Genomic DNA, 15,060 nt, shown 5'->3' with positions numbered 1-15,060 from the left:
CTGACTTAGAACTATGCTTCCTCAGCTCTCGTCCCCTAATGCCCCTACTCTACTTGCACTACATTGATGACATCTTCATCATCTGGACCCATGGAAAAGAAGCCCTTGAGGAATTCCATCATGATTTCAACAATTTCCACCCCACCATCAACCTCAGCCTGGACCAGTCCACACAAGAGATCCACTTCCTGGACACTACAGTACTAATAAACAATGACCACATAAACACCATCCTATACCGGAAACCTACTGACCGCTATACTTACCTACATGCCTCCAGCATTCATCCAGACCACACCACACGATCCATTGTCTACAGCCAAGTTCTACAATACAATCGCATTTGCTCCAACCCCTCAGACAGAGACAAACACTTACAAGATCTCTATCAAGCATTCTTACAACTACAATACCCACCTGCTGAGGTGAAAAAACAGATTGACAGAGCCAGAAGAGTACCCAGAAGTCACCTACTACAGGACAGGGCCAACAAAGACAGTAACAAAACGCCACTAGCCATCACCTTCAGCCCCCAACTAAAACCTCTCCAGCGCACCATCAAGGATCTACAACCTATCCTGAAGGATGATCCATCACTCTCACAGATCTTGGGAGACAGGCCAGTCCTTGCTTACAGACATCCCCCAAACCTGAAGCAAATACTCACCAGCAACCACACACCACACAAAAAAACACTAACCCAGGAACCTATCCTTGCAACAAAGGCCATTGCCAACTCTATCCACATATCTATTCAGGGGACACCATCATAGGATCTAATCACATCAGCCATATGATCAGAGGCTCGTTCACCTGCACATCTACCAATGTGATATATGCCATCATGTGCCAGCAATGCCCCTCTGCCATGTACATTGGCCAAACTGGACAGTCTCTACGCAAAAGAATAAATGGACACAAATCTAACGTCAAGAATTATAACATTCAAAAACCAGTTGGAGAACACTTCAATCTCCCTGGCTACTCGATTACAGACCTAAAAGTCACACTATTACAACACAAAAACTTCAAAAACAGACTCCAACGAGAGACTGCTGAATTGGAATTAATTTGCAAATTGGACACCATTAAATTAGGCTTGAACAAAGACTGGGAGTGGATGGGCCATTACACAAAGTAAAACTATTTCCCCATGCTTATTCTCCCCCTCTCCGCCCCCCAGTTCCTTATATCTCCTTGTCAATTGCTGGAAATGGGCCATTTTCATTACCACTACAAACAGTTCTTTTTCTCTCCTGCTGATAAAAGCTCACCTTAACTGATCACTCTCCTTATAGTGTGTATAGTAACACCCATTGTTTCATGTTCTCTGTGTATATATATCTTCCTACTGTATTTTCCACTACATGCATCTGATGAAGTAGGCTGTAGTCCACGAAAGCTTATGCTCAAATAAATTTGTTAGTCTCTAAGGTGCCACAAGTACTCCTGTTCTTTTTGCGGATATAGACTAACACAGCTGCTACTCTGAAACCTGATAGAAAAGTTAGCTCATGAGGGTCCATTTGCAGGGCACCTGGGAGTGGAAAGAATGTGTGACAGGCTAAAGCAAAATTTCTACTGGCTTCATCTTTTTGAAACAGTGAGGGATTATTGCAGAAGCTGTGATTCGTGTCAGAAGTGCAAAGGAACCTAGTAAGGTACCCCTGCAGTCGTTACCCATTGTTGGGGAAGCATTTGCAAAAGTATCTGTGGATATTGTGGAACCACTCTCTAAACCTTCCAGTAATGGAAAGAGATATATTCTTATCTTGGTAGATTTTGCTACCAGATATCCCCGAGGCTGCAGCATTGTCTAATATTGAGGCAAAGACAGTGGCTACAGCACTGCTTACTATTTTTAGCAGAGTGCATTTTCCAAGATAAAATTTGCACCACAGTCTGACAAAATTTATGTCTGTTGTTTTTAAGCAGTTATGGGAGATGTGTGAAGTTAAACACAGAAAAGCTGCTCCTTACATAGGCGTCGACTCCCCTCTGCCCAGTGGGTGCTCGACCCCTCCCCACCCCTGGCCCCGCCCCTGCACCACCCTCACCCCACCCCCATTCCACCCCTTTCTCAAAGTCTCCGCCCCTGCCCCATCTCTTCTCCGCCTCCTCTCCTGAGCACGCCGTATCCCAGCTCCTCCCTCTCCCTCCTGGAAAGTCCTAAGTGCAGCCAAATAGCTGTTAGGCAGCAGGGGGTGGGGCGGGAAGTGCTGGGAGGAAGGGGGAGGAGCAGGGACGCGGTGCCGTCGGAAGGGGGAGGAGGCGAGGCGGGGGCGGAGGGAGCTTGGCTGCTGGTCGGTGCAGAGCCCCCACTAATTTTTCACCAGGGGTGCTCCAGCCCCGGAGGACCCACGGAGTCAGCACCTATGGCTCCTTATCACCCACAGACCAATAGTCTGGTGGAAAGAGTCAATGGAACACTGAAAGCTATGCTGAAAATGTATGTGAGTAGGCTCCAGAATGACTGGGACATTTTGCTTCCATATTTCCTGTATGTGTACAGGAGTGTATCCCAAGAATCTACAGGGTTTGCTCCCTTTGAGTTACTGCATGGAAGGCAGGTCAGGGGATGCCTTGATCTGATTCCTGATTCTTGGGAAGGCAATACTGAGGAGACAGAGCAGCCAGTGGTGCAGTATGTGTCTCAATTTAAACAGAATTTACAAGCCAGGATGGATTGGTTCAGCAGAATCTTAAGAAAAGCCAGGAAGTTCAAAAGGCTTGGTATGATAGGCATACTTAGGAAAGGGTGTTTGAAATTGGAGATATGATGCCTATGCTAGATCCTGTGAGAAAGAATAAAATGCAAGATATTTGAAATGGACCCTAGGAGGTAGTGGAAAGAGGTAATGAGGTTACCTATAATGTGAGGAAGCCCCATTGGCAGAGGAGTTGCACAAACAGTGCATGTCAATAGATAGAGTTGTGAATATGATTTGCTGAGCTGAGGAAGAGACTCTGGGTACGTCTTCACTACCTGCTGGATCGGCGGGTAGCAATCGATCTATCGGGGATTGATTTATCGCGTCTCATCTAGACGCGATAAATCGATCCCCGAACGTGCTCCCCGTTGACTCCAGAACTCCACCAGAGTGAGAGGCGGAAGCGGAGTCGACAGGGGAGCCACAGCCATCGATCCCGCACCGTGAAGATGCAAGGTAAGTCGAACTAAGATACGTCGACTTCAGCTACGCTATTCTCATAGCTGAAGTTGCGTATCTTAGATCGATCCCTCCCGCAGTGTAGACTAGCCCTTTTTTGTCTGCTTTGTCTGTCTCTTTAATTGATATAGTTACAGAGAGCAAAGAGGAGACACAGCTTGAAAGCATTGAGTTGGGGGGGGGGGTTTAACTACCGTTCAAAAGGAGGAAATATTAGCTGTATTGAAACATCATAAGCAGACATTCTCAAATCGGCCATGGTTAACTAGCAAGAAGATGCACTCCATTCAAACCACAGGTTCCCATCCAGCTCCTAGCAGGGTTTACAGAGCCAAGGAAGAAATGCAGAAACAGATTCAGGAAGAGGTGGAGAGCATATTAGCAATGAGAATAGTTACTAGGTTCAAAAGCCCATGGGCATCTCCTATTGTGATGGTACCCCAAAAGGACAAAACCTTGAGGTTTTGTGTGGATTATAGGAAGCTGAATGCTATCACTCAACCTGATCCTTACCCCATGTCCAGAATAGAGGATCTGCTAGATATACTTGGAGGAGCAAAATTCATAAGAACACTGGATTTAACTCAACGGTACTGGCAAATTCTCTTAGATGCTGATACTCGAGAAAAATCTGCTTTCATAGTGGAATCTGGTCTATATGAATTCAAGGTTTTTACTGTTTGGATTGTGGAATTCAGGAGCCACATTCATGATAAGTTGATAAGTTTATGGAGGGGATGGTATGGATAAGTTTGTTGATAAGTTGATAGGTTTGTTGATAAGATGGTTGATAAGTTTATGGAGGGGATAGCCTAATTTTGGCAATTAATTGATCTTTGACTATTAGTGGTAAATATGCCCCGTGGCCTGTGATGGCCTGGCTCATAAGTGAAGTCCTACAGGGACTGGAATCTTTTGTAAGGGCTTACCTAGATGATCTAGCCATCTTCAGCAGCTCTTGGCGAGATCACATAAATCACGCGGGGACTGTTAAGAAAACTCAGGGAAGCCAACCTGACTGTTAAAGTTTCTAAATGCAAAATGGGAACCTCAGCGGTATCAGACCTGGGACACAGGGTGGGCAGTGGGCTGGTTCGCCCCAAACCCTTGAAAGTAGAAGCCATTAAAAGCTGGCCTGCCCCTAAAACAAAGAAGCAGGTCCAATCCTTTATTGGTCTGGCCAACAGACCTTACAAAGAAGGGAAAACCAGACAAGGTGATGTGGACAGAGGACTGTGAACAGGGCTTCCAGAGCATAAATGAAGCTTTATCTAGAGAATCTGTCCTAGCCAGCCCTGATTTTGAGAAACCATTCCTTCTGAGCTTGGATGCTTCCAGTACTGGATTTGGGGCAACGCTCATGTAAGAAGGGGAGGATGGTAAGAAACACCTCATTGCATATGTGATGTTATTGACAGAATCTGTAACCGTATAGATTGCTGTGGCAACCACTGTTATATATTTGCAGCAAATATTGTACAAATTTTGTCATATAAGGTGTCTGTGGAAAGGTTATGATTTGCTGGTTATGATTATGCTATCTGTATGTGTGTACCATTTTTGTAGTGAAAGTTATGAATATTGGCTATGTACTTGTATCTCAATGTGTTTTGATTCCAAGAAGCCTTAGTAAAGCATTTGGTCAGCTTCTTGAGAAAGGAATTAGCAAGTTAAGTGCCCAATCAAGAAACACTTAACGGACAATGGACCTTGGAAGACTCCAATCCACATAAGAAGTCTATCTGGGGACGTTCAAGATAGCATGTAAGCAATGGCTGCTGCCTGTAAAGAACTAAGTCATGCATGGACATGTGACTTGCCCATGTGACTCCAAACTCCATTTTGCTGTAATTTTCCACAGTAAGAAAAAAGAGATGTTCTTAAACCTGGAGGAGAATATAAAAGGTAGCTGCCTCCACGGGTGAAAGTAACTTAAAGGACTTGCCGGTACTCTGGAGTCCTGAGGAGGCGCATGGCCTCCACCGGAAGAGGCATGGCCTCCACCAGAAGAGGCGGGGCCTTTAAATCCCCAGGCCCTCTAGGGTTGTGGTAGCAGCAGCGAGGAGCCCCAAGTCCTTTAAATCACTCCCTGAGCTCCCAGTTGCAGAAGTGGCTGGGAGCCCTGAGGTTCGGGGGCAATTTAAAGGGGGCAACTTTAAATTGCCGACGGAGCCCCGGGGCTCCAGCAGCAGGGCCCTTTAAATCGTCTCCGGAGCCCTGCTGCTGGAGCCCTGGGGTAGCGGCGGCAGGGCTCCGGTGGCTATTTAAAGGGCCCAGGGTGGTAGAGGCAGCGGGAGCCCCGAACTCTTTCAATAGCCACCAGAGCCCTGCCGCTGCTACCCCAGGGCTCCAGCAGGCTCTGGGGGTGATTTAAAGGGCCTGGGGCTCCCACTGCCTCTACCGTCCCAGGCTCTTTAAATTGTCCCCGGAGCCCTGGGGTAGCAGCAGTGGGGCTCCAGCAGCGATTTAAAGGGCCCGGGGCGGTAGCAGCAGCAGGAGCCTGGTGGCAATTTAAAGGGCCCTGGGCTCCAGCCTTTTAAATTGCTGTCTCAGGAAGCTGGTCCACCCCGCTATGGCGCACCAGCTCTTGCCAGCAGGGTTTGTAGAAATTTTGGTGGTGCCCAGAACCTGCCCCTGCCAAACTCTGCCCCCCCAAAACTCCACCCCCCACCTGCCCAAGGCTCTGGGAGGGAGTTTGGGTGGGGGAGGAGGTCTGGGGTGCAGGCCCTGGGCTGGGGCAGGGGTGCAGGAGGGGTGCAGGGTGCAGGTTCTGGGAGGGGGTGCAGGGGTGAGGTTGAGGGTGGATTTGGGGTGTGGCCGAGGATGAGGGTATTGGGGTGTGGGAGGGGACTCAGAGCTGAGGCAGAGGGTTAGGGTGCATGGGGATGACGGCTCTGGTTGGGACTGGAGATGAGGGGTTTGGGGTGTTGGAGAGGCTCAGGGCTAGGACAGAGGGTTGGGGTGCGGGGGGATGAGGGCTCTGGCTGGGGGTGTGGGCTCTGGGGTGGAGCAGGGCTGGGGATGAGTTTGGGGTGCAGGCAGGCTGCTCTGGGACTGGAGCCAGAGAGGAGGACTCCCCACAGCCTTCTCCCTGCTGGCAGCAGCGAGCTCTGGGGTAGGGACCCCCCTTCTCCCCCCCGGCAGTACATTCACCCCCACCACTGTCACTGCACATGCTCCTAGGGCCCCTCTCAGGTCCAGGAATCCCCCTCGCCTCCCCTGTGGTGGGTGCCATGCTTGGGGGGGGGGGCTGCTATCACATGTGCGCTTCCTCCCCTGCTGCTGCTCCTCATTGCAGCCTCATTGGAGGTGGGAGATGGGGCTGCCCCTTGCCCAGCATGGGGCAAGAGCAGTGACTGCGAGCAGGGCAGGCGGCTGTACTGGTGGAGGGTCCCACCAGAAAATGAAAGGGTCTGATGGGGAAGGGAAGCCTGCCCTGGCAGTGGGGGGGGGGGCACTAGGACCCTGCGGCAGCAGTTAATGCAGATAGGCAGCATGGAGCTTCAGGGCAGAGACACAGGGAAGCTCTGCTCCAGCCAGATGCATGGGGGTAGCAAATGGGGGCTGGGGCACACTCAGGGGAGGCGCAGGGGGGCAGCAGGTGGGGCCAGGGGGGAGACCCGGCCCTGAACATTCGTGGAGCTGGGCCCCCGGACCCTCGATATTGCTGGAGCCAGGAGGAGGAGTCAGAGAGGGAGAGAATGCTCCATTTTTCTTACTGGTCCTCCATACCTGCCCGGCCTGTACAGGCTTACTTTCACCTCTGGCTGCCTCATCTCCATCTTGTCTTCAATCCCGCTTCTTGCCTCTGGAGGGACTTTGCTACAAACTGAAGCTCTGAACAAAGAACTGAATGACCCATCCCAGCTGTGGATGTACTCCAGAGACTTGATTTGAACCTGCAGCTTACCTGCTACAAGCCCGAACCAAGAACTTTGCCATTACTGTATGTAATTGATTCCATTTAACCAATTCTAGCTCTCATCTATATCTTTTTCCTTTTATGAATAAACCTTTAGATTTTAGATTCTAAAGGATTGGCAACCGTGTGATTTGTAGGTAAGACCCGATTTGTATATTGACCTGGGTCTGAGGCATGGTCCTTTGGGATTGGGAGAACCTTTTTTTCTTTTACTGGGGTATTAGTTTTCATAACCATTCATCCGCTTGTATGACTTCTAGTTAGTCAGTGGGGTGAAACTGAAGTCCTCTCTGTTTGGCTGGTTTAATGTGCCTTAGTAATGAAGGAACCCCAGCTTTGAGCTGTAACTGCCCTGCTCTAAGCAATTTGTCCTGAATTGGCACTCTCAGAAGTGTCCCTCCAAAGCCAGCATCATTACAGCATACTTAAGCAAAAAGCTAACATCAGCTGAGCAAAATTATGCAACAATAGAGAAAGAATGCTATGCAATTGTGTGGGCTGTTAAGCAATTTATACCCTTATATTTGTACAACAGAAGGTTCAGCATATTAAGAGATCCTGCACCTCTCATATGGCTGCATAGAGCTAAGGGAACCAATTCCAGGTTGCTTTGCTGGAATATAATTCATATTAAAGGGAACAAAAATGTAGTGCAGATGCATTGTCAAGAATGGGGAAGATGCACCCAGCAGTGTCTGGGACACCCCTTTCTGCATCAATTTTGTGTTGGGGGTGTGACGCTGGCAAACCAGGTCAGGTTGAAAACAGCAGACCAAATAACTTATGTATGAACCTTAAAAGTATCTCAGGAGACACTGCAATATAGTCAGGCCAATTGTCTCATTGTGTATAAGTAACAAAGGGGTGTGAAATGGGCTGGTAAACATAGGCCCATTCACTTGCGTTGATAATCAGGAGTAAATGCTAATTGTATTTGTCTTGTATTTACCTACATCTTGTTAGAAGTGTATCAATGTAACCAAATTAGCTTGTAGTTGCTAAATCCTTTTCATGTCTTGTAACACTACATTACTGTACTCAATTGTTTCTAGATCAAAAAGGATGTGTTGGCATTCAGATGAAACTAGTGAAGTACAAATTTTATTGTCCTCATCTCTCTTTGAAACTTGTGACTCTACATTGTGGACCACCTGCAAACCATCGCAGTAGCTTGAATGGCTATTACTAAGTGCATTTTCTTTGAATGGTTCATTGGATAAGGATCACAGACTGTGGGCATTTGTTTTTCATCAAAGCCCATATGGTGAGGATGACTGTCCAGCTTGTCAACCTGTTTCAACTATAAAAGAGAAACCTTGGGCATGAGCCTGCAGCTCTGATCTTTCTGGGTGCTGTCAGAGGGCTATTCCAGAAGCATGACAGAACTCCCCAAATCCATTTAGGAAAAACCCTGAGGAACTTATGAAAGAACATTACAAGACTCATGCAGAATTAGCAGACATTATGTCTCTGCTAACCACAGACACCGACTTTCCACTGTGCCGGGGAGGTGCTCGACCCCCGGCTCTGCCCCATACGCCACCCCCACTCCACCTCTTCCCTTAAGGACACATCACACCTCGCCCCCACCCCACCTCTTCCCACCCCATTCTGCCCCCTTCCCCGAGCGTGCCTCATCATCACTCCTCCCCTCTTCCCTCCCAGCCTCCTGCATGCCATGAAACAGCTGATTGTAGGGGGCAGGAGGAGCAGGGAGGGAGGGGGAGGTGCTGATAGGGGGGCTGCCAGTGGGTGCTCAGCACCCACCATTTTTCCCCCATGGGTGCTCCAGAGCACTCACGGCGTCAGCGCCTATGCTGCTAACAACTGGACTCCTATAGCCTGATTCAACTTTCCTGCTTTAACTTTTTAATAATTCTCATTCCTTTTCTTAATTAATAAATTTTCATTTTAGATTATTAAAGAATTGGCTTCAGATCTCACAAAATATAACACTGGAGTATATTTTGACCTGAGGTATGTGGCCAGCTCCTGGGAGTTGGAAGAACCTACTATATGTGATTTCTGGTTTTAATAATCATTTATCACAGAAATCCAGTTTGTCTGGGTGGTAAACCAGGGGCTGGGTTACTCACACCTTCTTGTCAACTGTTTGAAATGGGTCATCCTGATTATCATTACAAAAGTTTTTTTTCTCCTGCTGATAATAGCCCACCTTAATTGATTAGTCTCGTTACAGTTGGTATGGCAACACTCATTTTTTCATGTTCTCTGTGTGTATATATATCTTCCTACTGGATTTTCCACTGCATGCATCCAATGAAGTGGGTTTTAGCCCATGAAAGCTTATGCCCAAATAAATGTTAGTCTCTAAGGTGCCACAAGTACTCATTTCATTTGTTGCTGGTTTTGTTAAATCTAATTGTAGAATCTACCACCAGTGTGGGTTTATCTGCCCTATTTTCTCAGTCTGTCCTGAGTTTGGCATTCTCAGCTGTGACCTGCTCTAGGCACCATGACAGATGGTTACAGAGAAAAGCCTGGAACTATGAATTGAGTGCAACCTAAATGCTCAGAAACCAGGCATCTAAAAAGAATCACTTTAATTTTATTTATTTATTTATTTATTTATTTTTGCTTTAAGCCACTCTCATGATTTTTTGAAAGGAAGGGTCCTGACTTGTGATTTTTAACACTGGGGTGGGGAGATAGCAGCTCTGCAACCATCCACACCCGTAAAAAGAGATAAGCCAAAGGAGGAATGAACCCTGCTCTGATACACAAGCAGGACCAGTGGGAGCCATATATCCCAGTCATGTTGAAATGGGACAGCATTGAAATAAATTGATACGGCTAGGGGTTGTGTGGAATAGCACATACTTTACATATTCCCTATGCACTTATTTCATGAGCACCGGTTGTAAAATTGGTACCAGGGTATGTTAAAGTAATATTGCCAATGTAGGTTCTACAGCTTCCTGGCTAGCTGAAGGAAGGCCAGCTGTAGAGCTCTGTTATCTCTTACCACCATAACTCAGAAAAGCACCTTCCCAACTAGATTACCTACTTTGGAAAGGAAGAGGAGGGGGAGTTTTTGCAAGATGAGAGGGCAAACAAACCAGTGATGATTGTGGGATGGAACTTCCATCTAACAAGGAAGAGGTTAACTAAAGCAACTCAAGTTGTTCATCTTCTATGGTGATAGGGGTGTGGAAGGAGCCATCACAAATTAAACGGAGCTGTGCCTGGTCAGCGCTTGAATGAGAAACCAGTGGAACAGCAACAACTTTCAGCTAAGACTTAAAGCCAAAGTCCTGACCGCTTATAGCAAATAGGGGGTGTCTACACTGCAAAATTCTTTTAGTGGCAGATAGTGTACATACACACATAGCCCCCCAGCACAGGTATACATAGCGCTAGCAGCATAGACAGTAAGGCATGGATTAAGCTAGTAAAGACATATCTGAAGGGTGTAGATACATACCCGGAGTACATACTCTACACCAGGGGTCAGCAACCTTTCAGAAGTGGTGTGCTGAGTCTTCATTTATTCACTCTGATTTAAGGTTTCGCGTGCCAGTAATACATTTTAACGTTTTAGAAGGTCTCTTCCTATAAGTCTATAATATATAACTAAACTATTGTTGTATGTAAAGTAAATAAGGTTTTCAAAATGTTTAAGAAGCTTCATTTAAAATTAAATTAAAATGCAGAGCCCCCTCGGACCGGTGGCCAGGACCCAGGTAGTGTGAGTGCCGCTGAAAATCAGCTGGTGTGCTGCCTTCGGCACACGTGCCATAGATTGCCTACCCCCGCTCTACACTTTTGCTACTGGCCAAGCAGTGCCTCCTATCTGCACTGCTATTTTTAGCAGCACAGTATCCTGCTGCCTTCTACTACTGGAGCCTTTCACCTCCTCCGGAAGAGACTCCGACAACAGGGAAAGGTTCCAGTAGCAGAGAAAGCTCTAGCAGAGGAGGCACTGAAGGAAAAGGTTCAGGTTTTCCCCTGCCAGAGCCTTTTCTTGCTGCAGTGAAAGGCTCTGGCAGTAGAGAGTGGCTAAAGCCTTTCTGACACTTGTGGCTACATAGTGCAGTGTGAACAATGTGCTTTTTACTGTGGTGTTGCCTGTACAGTACACCCTGCTGAAAGTAGGGTGTAGTGTAGACGTAGCCTTAGATTACATAACACTTTTAATTCCCAAAGTAGTGTTACTGCGGGGTAGCAATCACTACTTAAATACCACCAAGGCACAGAGAGCCCAGCCCCCAGGTCAGGAATACTGATTGAAATACCACTCCAAGGGGATGGGGCAAGTCCACTTTGAAGAGGATTGGCTGAGCTGTGGGGTGGGGCACCAGGCAACAACCAGCCAGAGGGTGTTACTCTCTCTTGAGTCCCTCTAGTGTTTTTATGTTTTGTAACTTCAAGCAAGATTGATACCTATGTCCAGTAGCAAGGGTGAAGCCTGGGACATGGATCAAACTCTGCCTTCACAACTGGGAAACTGAAAGAGGCAATGCTATTATGATCAGTACCACCAAAGCCACCACCTGCAATGCAAGCTGACATCTCCCAGCGTTCTCACTCCTGAGTGGCGCTACAAAATCTAGATGGCTGGCAAGCAGCTCTATGACATAAATCTTGCATCTAGTCATCCAGGATGATTTGCCGAACCAGGACCTATCCTCTTACATCTGGTTGTGCAAGGTAATCTTTGAAAAGACACAGACTAAGGCCATGTCTGCACTACAAAATTATGTCTACCTAAATTACATTGGCATACAGCTATTACATCGCTTGTGCATGTGCACAGTGCTCCTTGTATGGATGCAGAGTGCAGTGCACCATGGATAGGTATCTTACTGTGCAACTCACCGCCATCCAATGCAGGGTGTTTTGGGAAGTTTTGCAGTGCCTCATGGGGCCAAAATGAATCATGCAGGGGTGACTGGGAGCATGGGTTCAATTTCCATAAGGCAGTGTTCTCCATCCCGTAATATTTCACACCTCTTTTCAAAATCCTCACACACCTGTGTCCCCCTCCTCACTGGCTGCCATCTCTGACAGAAGCATGGAGCCTGCACAGCTCTGCACTATTGTCATGAGTGTTGTGAGCATGGGGCACTTGATCCTGCAGCATTTGCAGAGCTGTCAGAGGATCTGCAGGAAACATGATCATTATTTGGAGCCTAGATTGCTGTGGGACATAGAAAGAAACCATTCAAGGTTGTTGGCAGCATTCACAGAGCAGCTACAGATGGTGGAGCGACGGTTCTGGGCCCAAGAAACAAGCATTGACAGGTGGGATCGTATTGTCAAGCAAGTTTGGGATGACGGAGCAGTGGTTGCAGAACTTTTGGATGTGCAAGGCCACATTCCTAGATCTGTGTGCCAAGCTCACCCCAATCTTCCAGCACAGGGACACCAGACTGAGAGCCGTGCTGTCAGTTGAGAAGCGAGTGGTGATTGGACTGTGGTAACTTGCAATACCGATTGCTATAGGTCACTCAGGAAATCCATCACAGGGGCAGTTGTCACGCAAGTGTGCAGGGCCATTAATTGCCTCCTACTACACAGGACTGTGACTCTGGGAAATGTTCATGACATAGTGAATGGTTTTGCAGCAATGGGCTTCCTGAACTGTGGTGGGCTAATAGATGGCACACATATCCCTATTTTAGCACCAAACCACAGAGTACATTGACAGAGAGGGCTATTTTTCTATAGTAATGCAAGCACTGGTGGATCACCAGAGATGCTTTCCTGATATCACTGAAGGCTGGTCAGGGAACGTGCATGATGCACACATCTTTAAGAATACAAGACTGTTTAGAAAGCTACAATCAGGGACTTTCTTTTCCAACTGGTGGATTATCATCAGGAATGTTGAAATATTACAGTGATCCTGGGAGACCCAGTCTACCCCTTGCTCCCATGGCTCATAAGGCTGTACACCAGATACCTCAACAGCACCAAGGACCATTTGAACCACAGGCTCAGTAGGTGCAGAAGAACAGTTGAACGTGCCTTTGGTCGTCTGAAGGGTCGCTGGCATTGTCTATTTACGAGACTGGACCTCAATGTAAAAAAATCCCAAAGATTATAGCTGCCAGCTGTGTGCTGCATAATATCTGTGAAGCAAAGGGGGAAATGTTTCCACCAGGTTGGAGGGCGGAGGTGGAGTGAATGGCTATCTGCTGAATTTGAATAGCCAGATACAAGGACTATAAGAACAGCTCAACATGGAGCTATATGGCTCAGGGAGGCTTTGAAAGACCATTTTATTAGGGGCCAGAGTAGCGTGCATTGCTGTATTGTGCTTTAGCTGGCCTTGCTCTTTTGCAGCCCAGTATGAATCTTGTAGTGAGTGCTGTGTGTGCAGTAATATAACATTGCCAATGCACCTTGTAATACTGTCTGAGAATGATGTGGGTTCTGAGACAAAATGAAGTAACAGGAAATTGGTGAGTGTCAGACATGCTCATCACCAGCCAACATATGTTGTGAATGAATAAAGATTTTATTCTGTAACATGAACCAGGCAAATTATTAAACATTTAGAACTTTATAAAACTTGATAAATTAAGGGAACACACTTTACGAAGGGGAAAGAACTGTCATTTTATATTTCAGGTGCACAAACCCCAACCATGTCTTTCACAGGTCAGTGAATGTGCAGCTGTGATTGTCTTTAATGTCCCCGAGATTGGATTGGTAGGGGTAGTGCAGTGGTCCTTGATGCTATGTGGAACGTAGTGGGGCGGTGTAAGGAGGTCTCAACATTGAGTTGTCTAGGGGCTGCAGAGGGAGGTGAGCCTGGGATTCTTGGACCTGCAGGTCTACCAGTCTGCAGGATCTGTTTGCTGCCTGAGAAGCACCATTATGCTCCGGTGCATCTCCCTATCCTCTCCACTCCATCCTTCCCCAAGCTGTCTGCAAGGCTCATCCTCCAAGCCCTGTTCTCATTCTCTGATGCAGCACAGACTTACAACATCTCCTAGAACATATGATCCTGAGTCCTCTTCTTTCTCCTCCTTATCTGGCTCAGACGTTCTGTGGGTATGGAGGGGGAGACCCTAAAGGCCACACTAGCAGCAGCTGCAGACAACACCCAGGGGTACCATTGTCAGTGTATTCACAACAGAAATCAAACCTTAGGATACTGGACTCACTCCCCTTGATTCCCAAAAGTTGTGAGCACTGCATTCTCACTTCTCCTTGGGACTGATACAGCATTGCGCCAGATACAGCACCAGCCATGGTGAGTATGGCTCGTGGGCTGGAGGGATGGTTGGGGAAATGAAGGAGGATAGCTCACAGCTATTAATATAGTTGTATAGGGCAATGGAACTGAATAGTGGCACTGTTGTCCACCGGCAGGGGTGATTTTAGCAAGTATCTCACTCCTGAAGGTAAAAGAAGCAGAGAGGACAACAGCTACTGCTGGCATCCTGATGCCACCTGGGCCCGTATGCTGCTAGCCTATGTACTGCAATGGTGCCTGTTGAAGTAATCACTGAGTGGCATGGAAGAGTGTTCTACTGCGGCGGAAGAAATAAGGCAGTGCTCCCCAGAAACTTTCAGCTGAGGAGTGCAGAGTACCTCCATCACAGTTTCATCACAATCTCTGTGGAGGATTCACAGGACATCTTGGAGAGTATAAACAAACTGCTCTGCATGGTCCCTTCTGCCTAACTCTAGAGGGGGATGAGAAGTGGATAGCAACTCTACGTCTTTTGGTTGTTTCACTACCTCTTCTAGCATAAATAAGAGAGTAAATCAACAGATGTGTCCTGCTAGTTTGGGGGTTCCATCACTGTAATTTCAAAGCAAACCGCATCCTTACCAGAGATTCCTTCCCCTGCACCAGGCTCGCTCTTGTTCGACTGTCAGAACTGGCTGGACTGCGCTGGAGTCAAAAACATATCCTGGCTCACTGTGCAGCTGGATCCCCTGGTTGCCTGTCCCCCATATTTCTCTTCGCTGTTTATGGCAGGGGCCTGT

This window comes from Trachemys scripta, chromosome 1, assembly GCF_013100865.1.
Source record: "Trachemys scripta elegans isolate TJP31775 chromosome 1, CAS_Tse_1.0, whole genome shotgun sequence".
NCBI classification, from domain to species: Eukaryota; Metazoa; Chordata; order Testudines; family Emydidae; genus Trachemys; species Trachemys scripta.
This window is presented reverse-complemented; position numbering follows the sequence as displayed.